This window comes from Ostrea edulis, chromosome 9, assembly GCF_947568905.1.
Source record: "Ostrea edulis chromosome 9, xbOstEdul1.1, whole genome shotgun sequence".
Taxonomy (NCBI): Eukaryota; Metazoa; Mollusca; class Bivalvia; order Ostreida; family Ostreidae; genus Ostrea; species Ostrea edulis.
Window position 1 is genome coordinate 60546841 of NC_079172.1, and position 12951 is coordinate 60559791.

A 12951-nucleotide genomic window follows, 5' to 3' on the forward strand; every position below is an offset into this window, starting at 1 on the left:
CTCTTTACCTATATATTGCAGTATGAAAATCACGAAATCAAAACAGTCAATGAATTTGCATTCAAAAGGTTGCATGAAAGGTGAAAATAACGAACAGTGATCAATCTCATAACTCCTACAAGCAATAGAAAATAGATAGTTGTGCAAATACGGACCCCTGGACATTAGAGGTGGGATCAGGTGCCTAGGAGGAGTAAACATCCCCTGTCGACCGGTCACACCCGCCGTGAGCCCGATACCCTGATCAGGTAAACGGAGTTATCCGTAGTCAAAATCAGTGTGCCAAGAACGGCCTAACATTCGGTATGAAACACGTCAGACTGCATTTGACCCAAGGATAGGTTGTACTGTTGAACTAGATCGTTATAATGACCATAGACTTTGCGAAATGCTGACTTCAATCGAGACTGTTGAAACCCCTGTACTACCAACTTGTTTGTCAGTAGCTTGCCTCGATTTAACTGACCATACGCAGAACAAGCTCTAGCGTATCGAATCAGTTGAGAGATATAAACACGATGTGCAGGTGATAATGGAATATTGCTACATAAATATGGGAAGTTGACGATGGAGAAGCTGAAATCATCCCGTTTGTCATACAGATGAGTTGTCAGTTTGAATTAATATCTACTTTCAATAAAATATCTAAGTATGAAGCAGAAGTGGACGAATCTGTTGCGTCTTTTATTTGGAGCTCACAAGGATATATCGAATGGACATATGAATGAAAGTTATTATTGTTAATAGACGAAACGTCGTCGATATATCTAAATGTCAAATTGAAGGCCACAGCAAGATATTTTTTCTTCTCATGTAGTAGTTTTTGAATAAATTCTGCTTCATGTGAATAAAGAAACAGGTCAGCTAACAAAGGAGCACAATTCGTGCCCATGGGAATTCCAACAGACTGGACACGTAAAGAGATCTTCTCGCTATTAAAACGCGATTATTCCTCTTTAGCAAAAAAAAATCACAAAAAAACCCCAAAAAACATCGTACACTGCTAGCGTTTTGAAAATATTGACAAAGTTCATCCAATTGCGACATACATTCACCTCTATAAAATTGATAATACTGTAAGAGAGAAGAAAATCCATTGCAAATGGTGATTACTTCTTGTTTATAGTTTTTATATTTGTAGTAGTATTGGACAACAGGTATCTGAATTATAATCAATGAATAGAAGAAAAACTTTAACTTATGGCAATCCGTTTTACTATTTATTCGAAAGAGATATCTTTTTAACTTTGAGAGATATATCTCTAATTTATAGAGATATATCTTACTTTAAAGAGACATATCTTACTTTAAAGAGAAGTCTCTTTAAAACCTTTAAAAAATATCTCTCAACTTTGAGAGCTTTATCTTAATTTTAAGAAGTATCTCTTTAAAAGTGAGAGGTATCTCTTTAAATTAGAGAGATATTTCTCTTAGTCTGAGAGAATAATTTTTCACTTAGATGTCTCTTTAAATATCTCTTTCACTTTAAGAGATATCTTTATAAGATTTTGAATAAAAGATATCTCTTAAAACAAAAAGATATCTCTTTCCGATTTGAATAGATATATCTCTCTAACTGGAGAAATATCTCTCTTGATTTTTAGAAATTATAGTCTTAAATGCACACGGAATGCCGGGAATATGTATATGACGTCGGTCTCAGCAACCCGATTATGTTCGGCAATCATCGTTCCCATTTCCGTGTATACGACGCAATGGCGGTTTATACGAAAGCTCATTGTAGGTATGCTCTCAAACAATATTCCCTCGTTTATTTTGCTGAATTTTTCCTCAGATCTTGGGGATTATATCAGTTATACCGATAGAAGTTAATTGATGCATAATTGGATGGTTGAAAAAATGCCGTTACAGCTTGTATTGCTCTAAGATATTGTTAGAAATCTTAAGACATCCAGATACTTGTCTTAAGTCTATACTGAACTATATTGTGCTTAGAGATAGGTAGCTTATCCGGAGGGAACGTGGTTTAAATTCATCCATGCAGTTAAAAGATCATAAAGGAAACAGGGTATTTTACAATGTAACGAGTATACATGTAACAAAATTCTAAGATCTATCTTAAGATTTCTTGAAGTTAAGATAGTTTTGTGAAACGGAATTGTCGTATCTTATAATTGTCATAAGTCAGATCTTAAGACACTCTTACGATCTATCTTATGACAGACCTTAAGATAGTTTTGTGAAACCCGGCCCTGGTGTGCAACGACAGTTTGACCCCCTCCTCAATTCGAGTCCGAATTTCATTATCAAATTCGCCGAAACAAACCTATTCTCCGACACGATTAGGCTCGGCGCTTTGTAAGTCTAAACTCCCTAACAACAATCTGACTACAGACATACTTTAACGATATTTTGAACATTCCCTCCAAGGCCTGACCACCATGCCGTGACGTCATGAAACCACATCAATCTGACTCTACCAGATTAATTAGATTAACAAATAAATTTAGGCAAAATTAATAACACACAATATTGTGATCAGAAAAGATAAAGAAATTTTATTTGCGTGTTGTTGATTTTGAATTGATAAATATTATATAATATTAAATTGACTAGAACTCTTGTGCAGTTTTGGTTTCCCTTCTATAACAATTTTGCTATTTCAGGGTAATTTATTGAAAACGAAAGTACATGTAGGTTTTTAAATTAATTTCACGATATTTACTAATCAAGTAAGATTATATTATAGCTCAAGGACTTCACCTCTTATATGAAACAATATTAAAGGTTTAAAGCAGTATAACTCTGGAGTAAGCGTTTCCGAGTTTATTGGCATTGTAGTGAAATTGGGTATTTAAATTATGATACGGGCGAATTGCCAGGGGCCCCGCTGGCTTTTCACCGGAAGCGGGAACCCCAAATCCTGGATTTGAATAAGGCAAGGGGCGCACTGGTTTCAGAAATCCGGGCGACGACCCGGTTCACTTTTATCACGTGACTTTTTGACCCGGTTTGTCTTGCGAAACGAGTGGGAAATCGGCCGAATATATATCAAAATGTAAAAACAAAAATTATGAATTTTTCAAAGAACATCAGCATAACAGATTTCATAAAATGTAACCCATGTAAGTTTAAAAATCATAATTGATAATCAGTTTTATATTCAAACATTTTGTTCACAAACTCTGCAGACTGGGCTGTAACTTCCACAGAGAAGCGGTGTTGATCGTATCATCCACCATTCGGAAACAAAAATGTTTAAAATCTTACCTCTTAACTCACTACTTTATGCTAATTGAAATTTAATGAATGAAAAATGGATAAATAACGAGCAAGAAAATGTTTATCTATATTTTCCGCCATATTGTTTTCCATGTGCCCGCTCTAAATTTATCGGGCGATCCGGGCTACTTTTCGGTCGACCGGCGGCTGATAAATACTTGAAACAAGTTACTTGCCCGCTTCCGGAAGTATCAACCGGCTTGACCCGGGCGATGAAACAAGTGCGCCCAAGGTCTTGTATTGACCGTCCAGAGCATTTTTGTCATTATCGTTGTGTTTATTTCATGTTTTCTAATATATTTGTTTATTCCTTAAGTGACCAGCTGTTTAGTGTTGTCTTTCGGCCAGAGGATCACTTTACTGGCGTCGCCGGTAGGATATTTTGCCCACCTGCGCCGCGGATCATGAATAGCAGGGGCCGCTTGGTCGCAGGTGGGAGCCATTTTGAAATGTTAGGATTTCTAGGTTAATTTTATTAGTTTACATGGTTAAATGTAATTGTTGATACTTTGTTTTGTTCATTCTGGTTTAAGGCTTAAACAGAAATTCTAATGGCTTGGTATTCTGGTGAAGGTAGTCCCAGATGGATAGGTGACATCGGCATCCCGGGAGGGGGGGGGGGGTAAGGCAGTCGGGCAGGGAAGCTTGGCGGGTACCCAGGTAGGGGATGGGGATGACAGGGGTATTCTGGGATAACGTTATGTGGGGCGTTACGGGTATCCAAATGGACCAAAATTATCAGCTAGATGGAGTTGCAGCTTCAGGCTAGGAATGGGGTACCAGGACAATTAATTTGTCATAGATACTGGAGGACCAGTTCCAGATGTTGGAGACCCGGCTGAAGGATCGGGGAAATCAGCTTGCACAGCTGTTTTGCGAGTAAATGGGAATTTGGGATTGGGCAGTTCCATATCAATGGCTAAGCAGTTAGCGGGGTGTCCTGGGAGTATAGGTAACTTCCCCAGGGCCTCTGCCCAGGGTTAATTTGGGGGTATCACCTTTAAATCCAGGTTGGGATAGTTTGTCCTTAGGCCAAGTAGGAGGTTACCCTGAGCCAACACTGTCAGTTATATTGGACGGGCGAGATGGTTGTCCCAGCGTGATGCCCTAGAGTCCTCAGCAGTAATGGGGTGGTACGTTGGGGGAACACTTATTACGTTAGCCATACTAGTAGTGGTACATGTATTTATGACCAAACTCATTCCTCCCAGCATGTGCATATTTGCACAAGCGAAGGTTCTTCCGGGTCCCAATGTCACCAGTACATCTCTCAGAATCGGTCAGTGCATCACAGTTGTTAGCGTTTGAGACGAGTTATGTGTCCTTGGGGCATATGAGCATTGCAGACAATGGGGTTCATTTTGGTCGCTCGCCAGTCAGACAAGGGGATTAGACATCATAGCAGGTCAACGAGATATCCACTTGTTTAGGCATGTCAATACAGAAGACTGTAGGGCTAATGGTAGGGGTGGTCCCAAGTTGTCTAGTCAATGTGTGTTTGTTGGTAGGTCTCCAGGGACCGGGACTCAAAATAGGTCGGGGCAAGTGCTCCGTAAACCCTTAGGGGGTTCCGGTACAGCAGGGTCAGAATTTAACAGTTTATGTCATCACGTCAAGATGCCAATGAAACCAAGTAGTTGTGTGTGTGGTGGTAGGCAAGTGTGGGTGTTTACAGAGCCCGAAATAAAGTAGAGGTCAGGAACACAGGGTCGGCACAAACAGGGGTGCTACCAGGTGCAGATGAGAAGTTATGTGGTTAGCTGGAGAGGACTTGGGCAGGTGTTAGTCACCAGGGTAGTTGGCGGGAGAGCACCGGGGATAGTGTCAGTTGCCATAGTGATATGACTTCTTGGGGTAGCTCTGGGTGTTCTCTGGGTTTTGATGTTGACATGGCTGTTGATGCGTTCTGCTATGTGGATGATGATCCTTCCGCAGTGTCCGAGGGTTGGGATGGTGACAAAGGTTTTGTCACTGATGTTGAGATATGTGGAGTCCAGTCGGAGTGCCTGGTTGAGGCACGGTCTGGAGCTCCGTCTGGTGTGATCGGTATCTCGTGTCTCTCGACTCATGATCAGTTTGGTTTGAATGGTCGGACCAGTAGTATTGGGCAGCGGGATATGGAGGTAACATGGGCTCCGGTCTTGCATCCAGTGGATGGTCAGTTTTCGGATGTAGAGGGCGAGGATGCATTCGAGTGTTGGTGAAACTGGATTGTTCCAGGTGGGGACCGATGCATGCGCGGAGGTCTGTGTTGGTATTCCATGCGAGAGTGAAAGCATGCAGGCCTCGGTGGTAGTGCTAGAGACTGTTGCTGAGGGCACAGTCTAATCAGATGCCCCAGCCACAATTGAAGCAGCAGCTTATCAGTTCCCAGGGGAGTCTGTCCCCAAGGCACCTGACAAATGTGTGCTGGTCTGATGGTGGTTATGTTTTACCTTTGGATTATTCCGCAGATGCAGGGATCGTGTCTACATCCGATTTGGTCTGGTGGGATAGTAGTGTTCCTTCCCAGACTGAGAGGTTTCTTCCTGACAAACCTCTAAGCAGTGAATGGGATGGGTTTGTTGATAGTGGCTTTGCGAGTTTCCATTGGTCTTAGGGTGATGACTGTGCAGCCCAGGTTCAATTGACAGTGAACCAGGGACAACACGACAGAAAGTAAATGAGTTATGTGAGGAGTGTAAATGTCTCCATGATCACAGTGCCCCGAAATGCGTAGAAGGATAGCCTAGTCTGCAGTAACCCAGTCGTTGTTTGGTGGGTGCATTTCCTTGTAGTATTTCCAGATCTGCTGACCTGGAAGTTGTGATGTCCTCTGGTGTGGTGTGCAATGCCCGATGTCCAAGATGACACCTGTCCTGTGACGTATTCGTGTGTCGAAGTGTATGGCTATGTGTGACTTCCCGTGGGACTCTGATGGGACTTTCCGTGGGACTCTGATGGGACTTTCCGTGGGACTCTGATGGGACTTTCCGTGGGACTCTGATGGGACTTTCCGTGGGACTCTGATGTGACGTTCCTGTTTGTGGATTTTCTGTGATGTGATGTGTGACTGTGACATTCTGTGTTGTGAACTGTTAAAATTTAGTTAATTTTAGGGTTATCTGTACATGTATGTCCGTTGTAGAGTTAATTTGATTTGTGTAATGTTTTTTAAATATGCGGTTTTCAACACTGGCCAGACAGGGATTCGGGGGGTAATCATATTGTTCAGATGAATCTATCAGGGTAGGGTCTTTCTTTTTCGGAATGGGGACATTCCTCCTCAAAGTTAGGGGAGTGTAATTAAACTGGGTATCTAAATTATGATAGGGGCGAATTGGCAGGGGGCCAGCTCCCTTTTTACCGGAAGCAGGAACCCCGAATGTCTATCTTGGCTCGGGGATTGGAAGGCAATGTCGTGTGTTGATTGCCCAGATCATTCTTGTCGTATCGTTGTGTTTACTTCGTGTTTTCTAATATATTCGTTTATTCCAGTTTTCCTATTTTAATATAAAATTTCAAAATCGAACTCAACTACGGGACATTTCCCCCCCAAATGAACGCGTTACACTATCTATTTTATTTCTTTCATTCAGGTCAGCATCGGTTTTTAAATACATTTATGTTGGTGTATTCCGAGCCCGTGCTCTCTGTATGTGTACATACATTTTAGATATATTTGTATATATTATCAATGAATAATGACTATAAACATATTTCAGTTTATTTTTGAGTTTTCATTGTTTTAGATATAATGATTTCAAAAGATACACATATACATTTATTGTATACGGTGTGCCGTACATGGAGGAAAGGGTAAAAAAAAAAAAAAGACGTTAATGCAATTTTAAAAAAAATATACTGAAATATAAAACAAACCAGCTTAAAATAAAATCAACTGACTCCCTTGCAAAATCAATGATCACCGATGCCAAACTAACAGTCATTCACAGAATTGACGCTAGATGACGTGCAAAATAAAAGACAGACGCGCAAGGCTATGTAATCATTGCATGTATGTGTACATAATTTGAGTAATTCCTGCGAAATTGCTAATCATGTTGGACTCTCAGAGCGCCAACATATCAGAAGCTGCAAAACTGTTTGCAAGCTGCGTTATCGTTACTACAAGAGACCAGTAACAGCAGCATGGTTAGGTCTACAGGAAACCAGCATTCAGCAGCTGCAAAATGCATTAACACGTGCAATTAACCGGTCGCGGTAGCTTAGTGATAGAGTGTGCGCTTCGTAACGGGGAGGTCGTGAGTTCGAGCCCCGCTCGTGACATGGCCGCGTCAAACCTAAGACCATTCTCTCACCAGAGGGTGCGATACGCAAGCTTCACATGTATACACCTCTGTCAACGCTTGGAATCACGTGACAATATAATCACATGATATAAACAACCATTCTCAGTTTCCTTTCCCTTTAAAAGTTCTGGCAACAGGTGATACATCAGGCTCTTTTTATAGCCCACTGGCACTTTGATAAGTACATATTTACCATTTAGCTGTTTGTCTCTTATTTTACAAGTTTTATCGCATTTTTACAGCCTTTCTTACTTTAGATTCCATGTTTACATTTAAATCTCCACCACGTGAATGTCCTACATTCATACGCATACTACGAAATAGTTCCAATTTTGGATCAGAAAACGGAGATTTTAAACAATTTACAGTAAGCGTCAATTTAATTGCATCAAAAATATTTCATAATATGACTAAATATTTAGTCGAAAACATAAATGTTGGATATTAGAAACTTTTACAGGATTTCTGTAAAAAGCCGTTGACAGAGGTGTAGTGCGATGAGCGCACGGAACTCTGGGTAGAGAATGACCCAAGACGTTAAAATAGGTAGTGATTGCTCCTTCGCCAAACGCCCGGCATCTAGATGTGAGAATCACGGGTCTTTCGTATATGACCTTAAAAACGTAGGTCGCGGTTGGCGTTGGCACGATAAAGAACCCTCGCTGCTACGGCCCTGAGCGCTAAGCATAGGCCTGAATTTGTGGTACTTCACCTACCACTGGTGACGTCTCAATATGAGTTAAAAACTCTGGACGTCAAACATACAAACAAAATATTTATCATCATTAGGCATAGGGTAGAAGATATTGGGTTCTTTGATATTTAAATAGATTATTTCATCATTTAAAATTAATGATGTTGTCCTCGGACTCCGGGACTAAAAGCGTCTTTGCCCTTCCACACCACCACCACCACACTCGCACATTTTTGCCGAATGTTAGATTTAGATCATTTTTACCAAATTAAAATATTAATATCTTTGTGGAGTTTTTTCTGTCAAGATAAAAGGCAGGCCATAGATCTATTTTTAAACTTTGCTTCGTATTGGAATGAAACGAGGACGGAAAACAAACAACACATATTCATATTGTTACATGTATTCTGTTCAAGGTACAAAAGTTTTGCAGTTTCAGATAATGTGTCTTTTTCTTCTTCTTTTTTTTGCACGCCATCTAGCGTTAATTTAGTTCATTGACTGTTGGTTTTGCAAGGGAGTCTGTTGATTTTATTTTAAGCTGGTTTGTTTTGTATTTCAGTATATGTTTGTGAAAATTAAATGTTCGTTTTTCATTAACGACTTTTTTTACCCTTCCCGTCGCTAATACACGTGTAATACTTTCCCCCTCGGACCTTCCCTGGATTTTGTGGAATGGCGGAGGATAGTGTGACTGTGGTAATAAGGTGTTTACATTGGTCATGATAGGTGAAACGTCGCCCGTGCTTCATTGTGGAGGCGACACACTTGAGTATATAAATGGCTAATGGGTCAGTTTGCCTCTTCCACAGGGGTATTGTGATGATTAGAATTATATATAATCCGGCTATGAATAAAATCTATAATTTGTTTTGACTTGACAACGAGAGAGTAAGTTTTATACATTAATTTAGAGACCTACTGACTGTTAAATTTCTCGAGATTGTTTGTGTAAGGTTACTCTGAAACCTCGTTTTACTCATTCGTTAGAAATTTTGCTTTGTGTAAAGCGACATAACATTGTGTTCTGTTTAGTTAGCGATAATAAAACTTTATCGGAACTTGGTTTTGTATAATTATTTCAGCATGAGTAAAGAACACATAAATACACAACTTTGAGATCTTTTTATTAATGTAAAATAAGGTTCTTCATTTTAATATTAAATTAACTACCTGACAAATATGAAGGAAAACGTCAAAACGATATGATCTTCTTGGTAAACATTTCTGGTTACTGTAAAATCTTAACCATATCGGCAATTTCCAAATTTCGAACTCTCGATTTCTCGAAGTTTTATCAAGGTCCCTCGAACTTCGAGTTATCGAGAGTCGTCTGTATGTAAAGGTTGATTAAAGCGGCTATTGAAGGAAAATGTCGAGATTAGACCAGCTTTTAGCATTGTTTTATGTGGCACTCAGTCATTCATGCTTTTTTTGGGGGGGCTCCTGAGTTATGGCCTTACTGTTGTCATAATCAGCTGAAGCTTGCACTGTCTGAAGTATCTTATATCAGATTTTACAACTCCTGTTGTAGCGGTACACTTTCTACCCTGTGGATCTTGCTCGGTTCAACAACTACCCCTGTGGCGATGTCTCTATTCTCTTTAGAGAAATGGACATGCATAGCCTACATCCACTTCTATCAGGAAAACGTGTAAATGCCGGAACCAGTGACGGTTCACTCTTCGACCGACGTTTCAACTCGACTATGGCGGGATTTACTTAAAAACACATTGTTTCTACAATTTTACCATTAATGACTTGCAAATGAAAGGTGAAGATAACGAACAGTAATCAATCTCATAACTCCCATAAGCAATACAAAGTAGATAGTTGGGCAAACACAGACCCCTGGACACACCAGAGGTGGGATCAGGTGCCTAGGAAGAGTAAGCATCCCCTTTCGACCGTCAAATGTCATAAGAAAATTAACACTTACTCGCTGTTAATCCATATTCACGTGTTCCCTCTTCCGGGTTTGAAGGATGTGTTAATCCCTATTGGCGGTAGAAAGAATCGAACATCCGAAGTTGGACAGCTCATTTTCCACATTTTAACAAAGTGTTTTTAAAACACGTAATGATAAAAATCATATCGATACTGACAATTTTAAACAATTTGGATGCATCGATTTGAAGATCATTCGGAATTCAAAGGTTTCTTCATGCTGACTCGGACTTTTTAAATGCACATTTACATCACGTGATATTGAATTACATCAAATATTTGTATGTAAAACTTTGATCCCCTATTGTCGCCTCATCTTACCCCTGGGGGCCATGATTTTAACAAACTTGAATCTGCATTATGTCAGAAAGCTCTCAAGTAAATTTCCACTTTCCTGGCTCAGTAGTTTTTGAGAAGAAGACGTTTAAAGATTTTCCATATATTTGTATGTAAAACTTTGATCCCCTATTGTCGCCTCATCTTACCCCCGGGGACCATGATTTGAAAGAACTTGAATTTGCACTATGTCAGGAATCTTTCATGTAAATTTGAGCTCTTCTGGCCCAGTTGTTCTTGAGAAGAAGATTTTTAAATGATCCCACCCTATGTTTACATTTTTGTGATTATCTCCCCTTTGAAAGGGGCATGACCCTCCATTTGAACAAACTTGAAAGCCCTTCACCCAAGGATGTTTTTGGCCAAGTTTGGTTATCATTGTCCCACTGAATCAAGCTCTGCACGAAGGTATGGACTGCGCCAGAATTGATATCGTCTTTGATGTCCACAGAGACACATCAGTCAAGAATGTTGAAAGATGCGACAGAAGTTCCAACACAGGCACACAGTGGAAGAACATTGATCCTGGTCACACCATATTGCAGTGGAAGAAATTCCCCAGAACCCTGGAGAGCAAGATGAGCCTCAAACAGAAGAATCAGGCTGAAAAGAGAGAAAAGCTGCAGGAGAAGTCACTCTGTGACATGTGGAGAGGCATGCTACCTATTCACCAAGGACCAATGGACTGAAATCCAAACCCTGAAGACAACACAAGAGGAGACTGCTTCTTCATACCTAGCATGCTGCAGAGGATGGATACAGATCCACAGTCATCACAGCTGACATCACAGATGTGCTGATCCTTAGTGTCTGCCTTAGCAAGAAGCTGGCCTGATCACTGTATCAGAAGTCAGCTAGGTGCACAGAACAGGACCCGGATCATTGACGTTTGCAACCTTGCAAGCTCTTTAGGCGAAGATGTCTGTCAGGCTCTTGTTGGATGGCATGCCTTCACAGGCTGTGACACATTCAGTTCATTTGCAGCTCGTTGAAAGCTGGGTGCACTGAAGCTCCTGAGAGAGCACAACCTACAAGCAGGCCTTCCAGCAGCTTGGTGAACAATGGAATGTGTCCACAGACTTATTTGACAAAATGCAAGAGTGCCGCACGTATTCATCCTCCACCACCATCTGCGACGTCAATGATCTCTAACACCTCTTCTATGCAAAACGGGGAGATGTGGAATTTACCCAGCTGCCCCAATGCAAGGACAGTTTGCAAATGCATGTTCTTTGTGCCAACTACATGTACTAGGCTGCAATATGGCGGTGCTGCCTTGAGATGGAACCTGTTGTTTCAGACCCAGAGCTGTGAGTGGACGATGTATGAGGAAGGTAACCTGATCACTGCCGGTGAAGGGCTGTAAAATTTAGGCCTATACTCGGCGCTTATGGCCATTGAGCAGGGAGGGATCTTTATCGTGCCACACCTACGGTGACACGGTACTTCGGTTTTTGCAGTCTCATCTGCCCCATTTAATCGCCTTTTACGACAAGCAAGGGGGTACTGAGGACCTATTCTAACCCGGATCCCCAAGGGACACAATATCGAGGAAGTTCAGAGAAAACGGACACCAGGTATATGGACGTCACCCAAGTCTTTCTATGAAAAGAGACAGGGAGCCAACAGCTTTATCAAACATGACAGGATGAAGTTTAAGAATTGAAACATTATATATTCTCAAATTAGATTGCAGCATGTGTACTTAAAAATTCTATTAGTTTTACACAGATTTCATAATCAAAACACAGGGATTTTGCCCTCTTTGACCCCATCAGAGCAAACTGGGGACCTAAAAGCGACCAACAGACCCCTCAGATTTTTCGCACGCCCCTCTCAATTGAAATCCTAAATCCGTACATGCTTATAAGGCAAATTGCAATGAAAAAGCTAAATTGATTCATAAAATAATGAAGTACCTTCTTGATGGTATGCAAATGAAGAAAACATGACTATTAGGTTTTGAGTTTCAACAGATTGCAGAAACCATTCATGCTTCGGAAAACAGAATGCAATGGTAAGGCATACCCCGAATCTATGTCATGTGATAATTTGGACTTGTCTGCAACTCTGATTGTGCATGTCGCGGATTTTGAATAAAGTAATAAACACAATATACACACATATAAATATTTGCAGCTGTAGCATATTCAAACCAAAATAACTTTTGTTTTTATTTATTCATTTATTTAATTAATATCTGGAAACTCATGTGTTGCTTCTATATTTTACACACTGCTCTTCTAGGGTGTACTAGTTGTAAAAACTTCATATAAAATCATACATTCATAACATATGTTAAATAATGAATAAAAATGAAACGTATTGATTAGTTATCAACATTAATATTTTTTATTTAGAACTTTCATATATGTTATTGATAAGGAATTATTCTATCGAAACAATAAAAATGATTTGTCATTTTCCATGCACACTTCC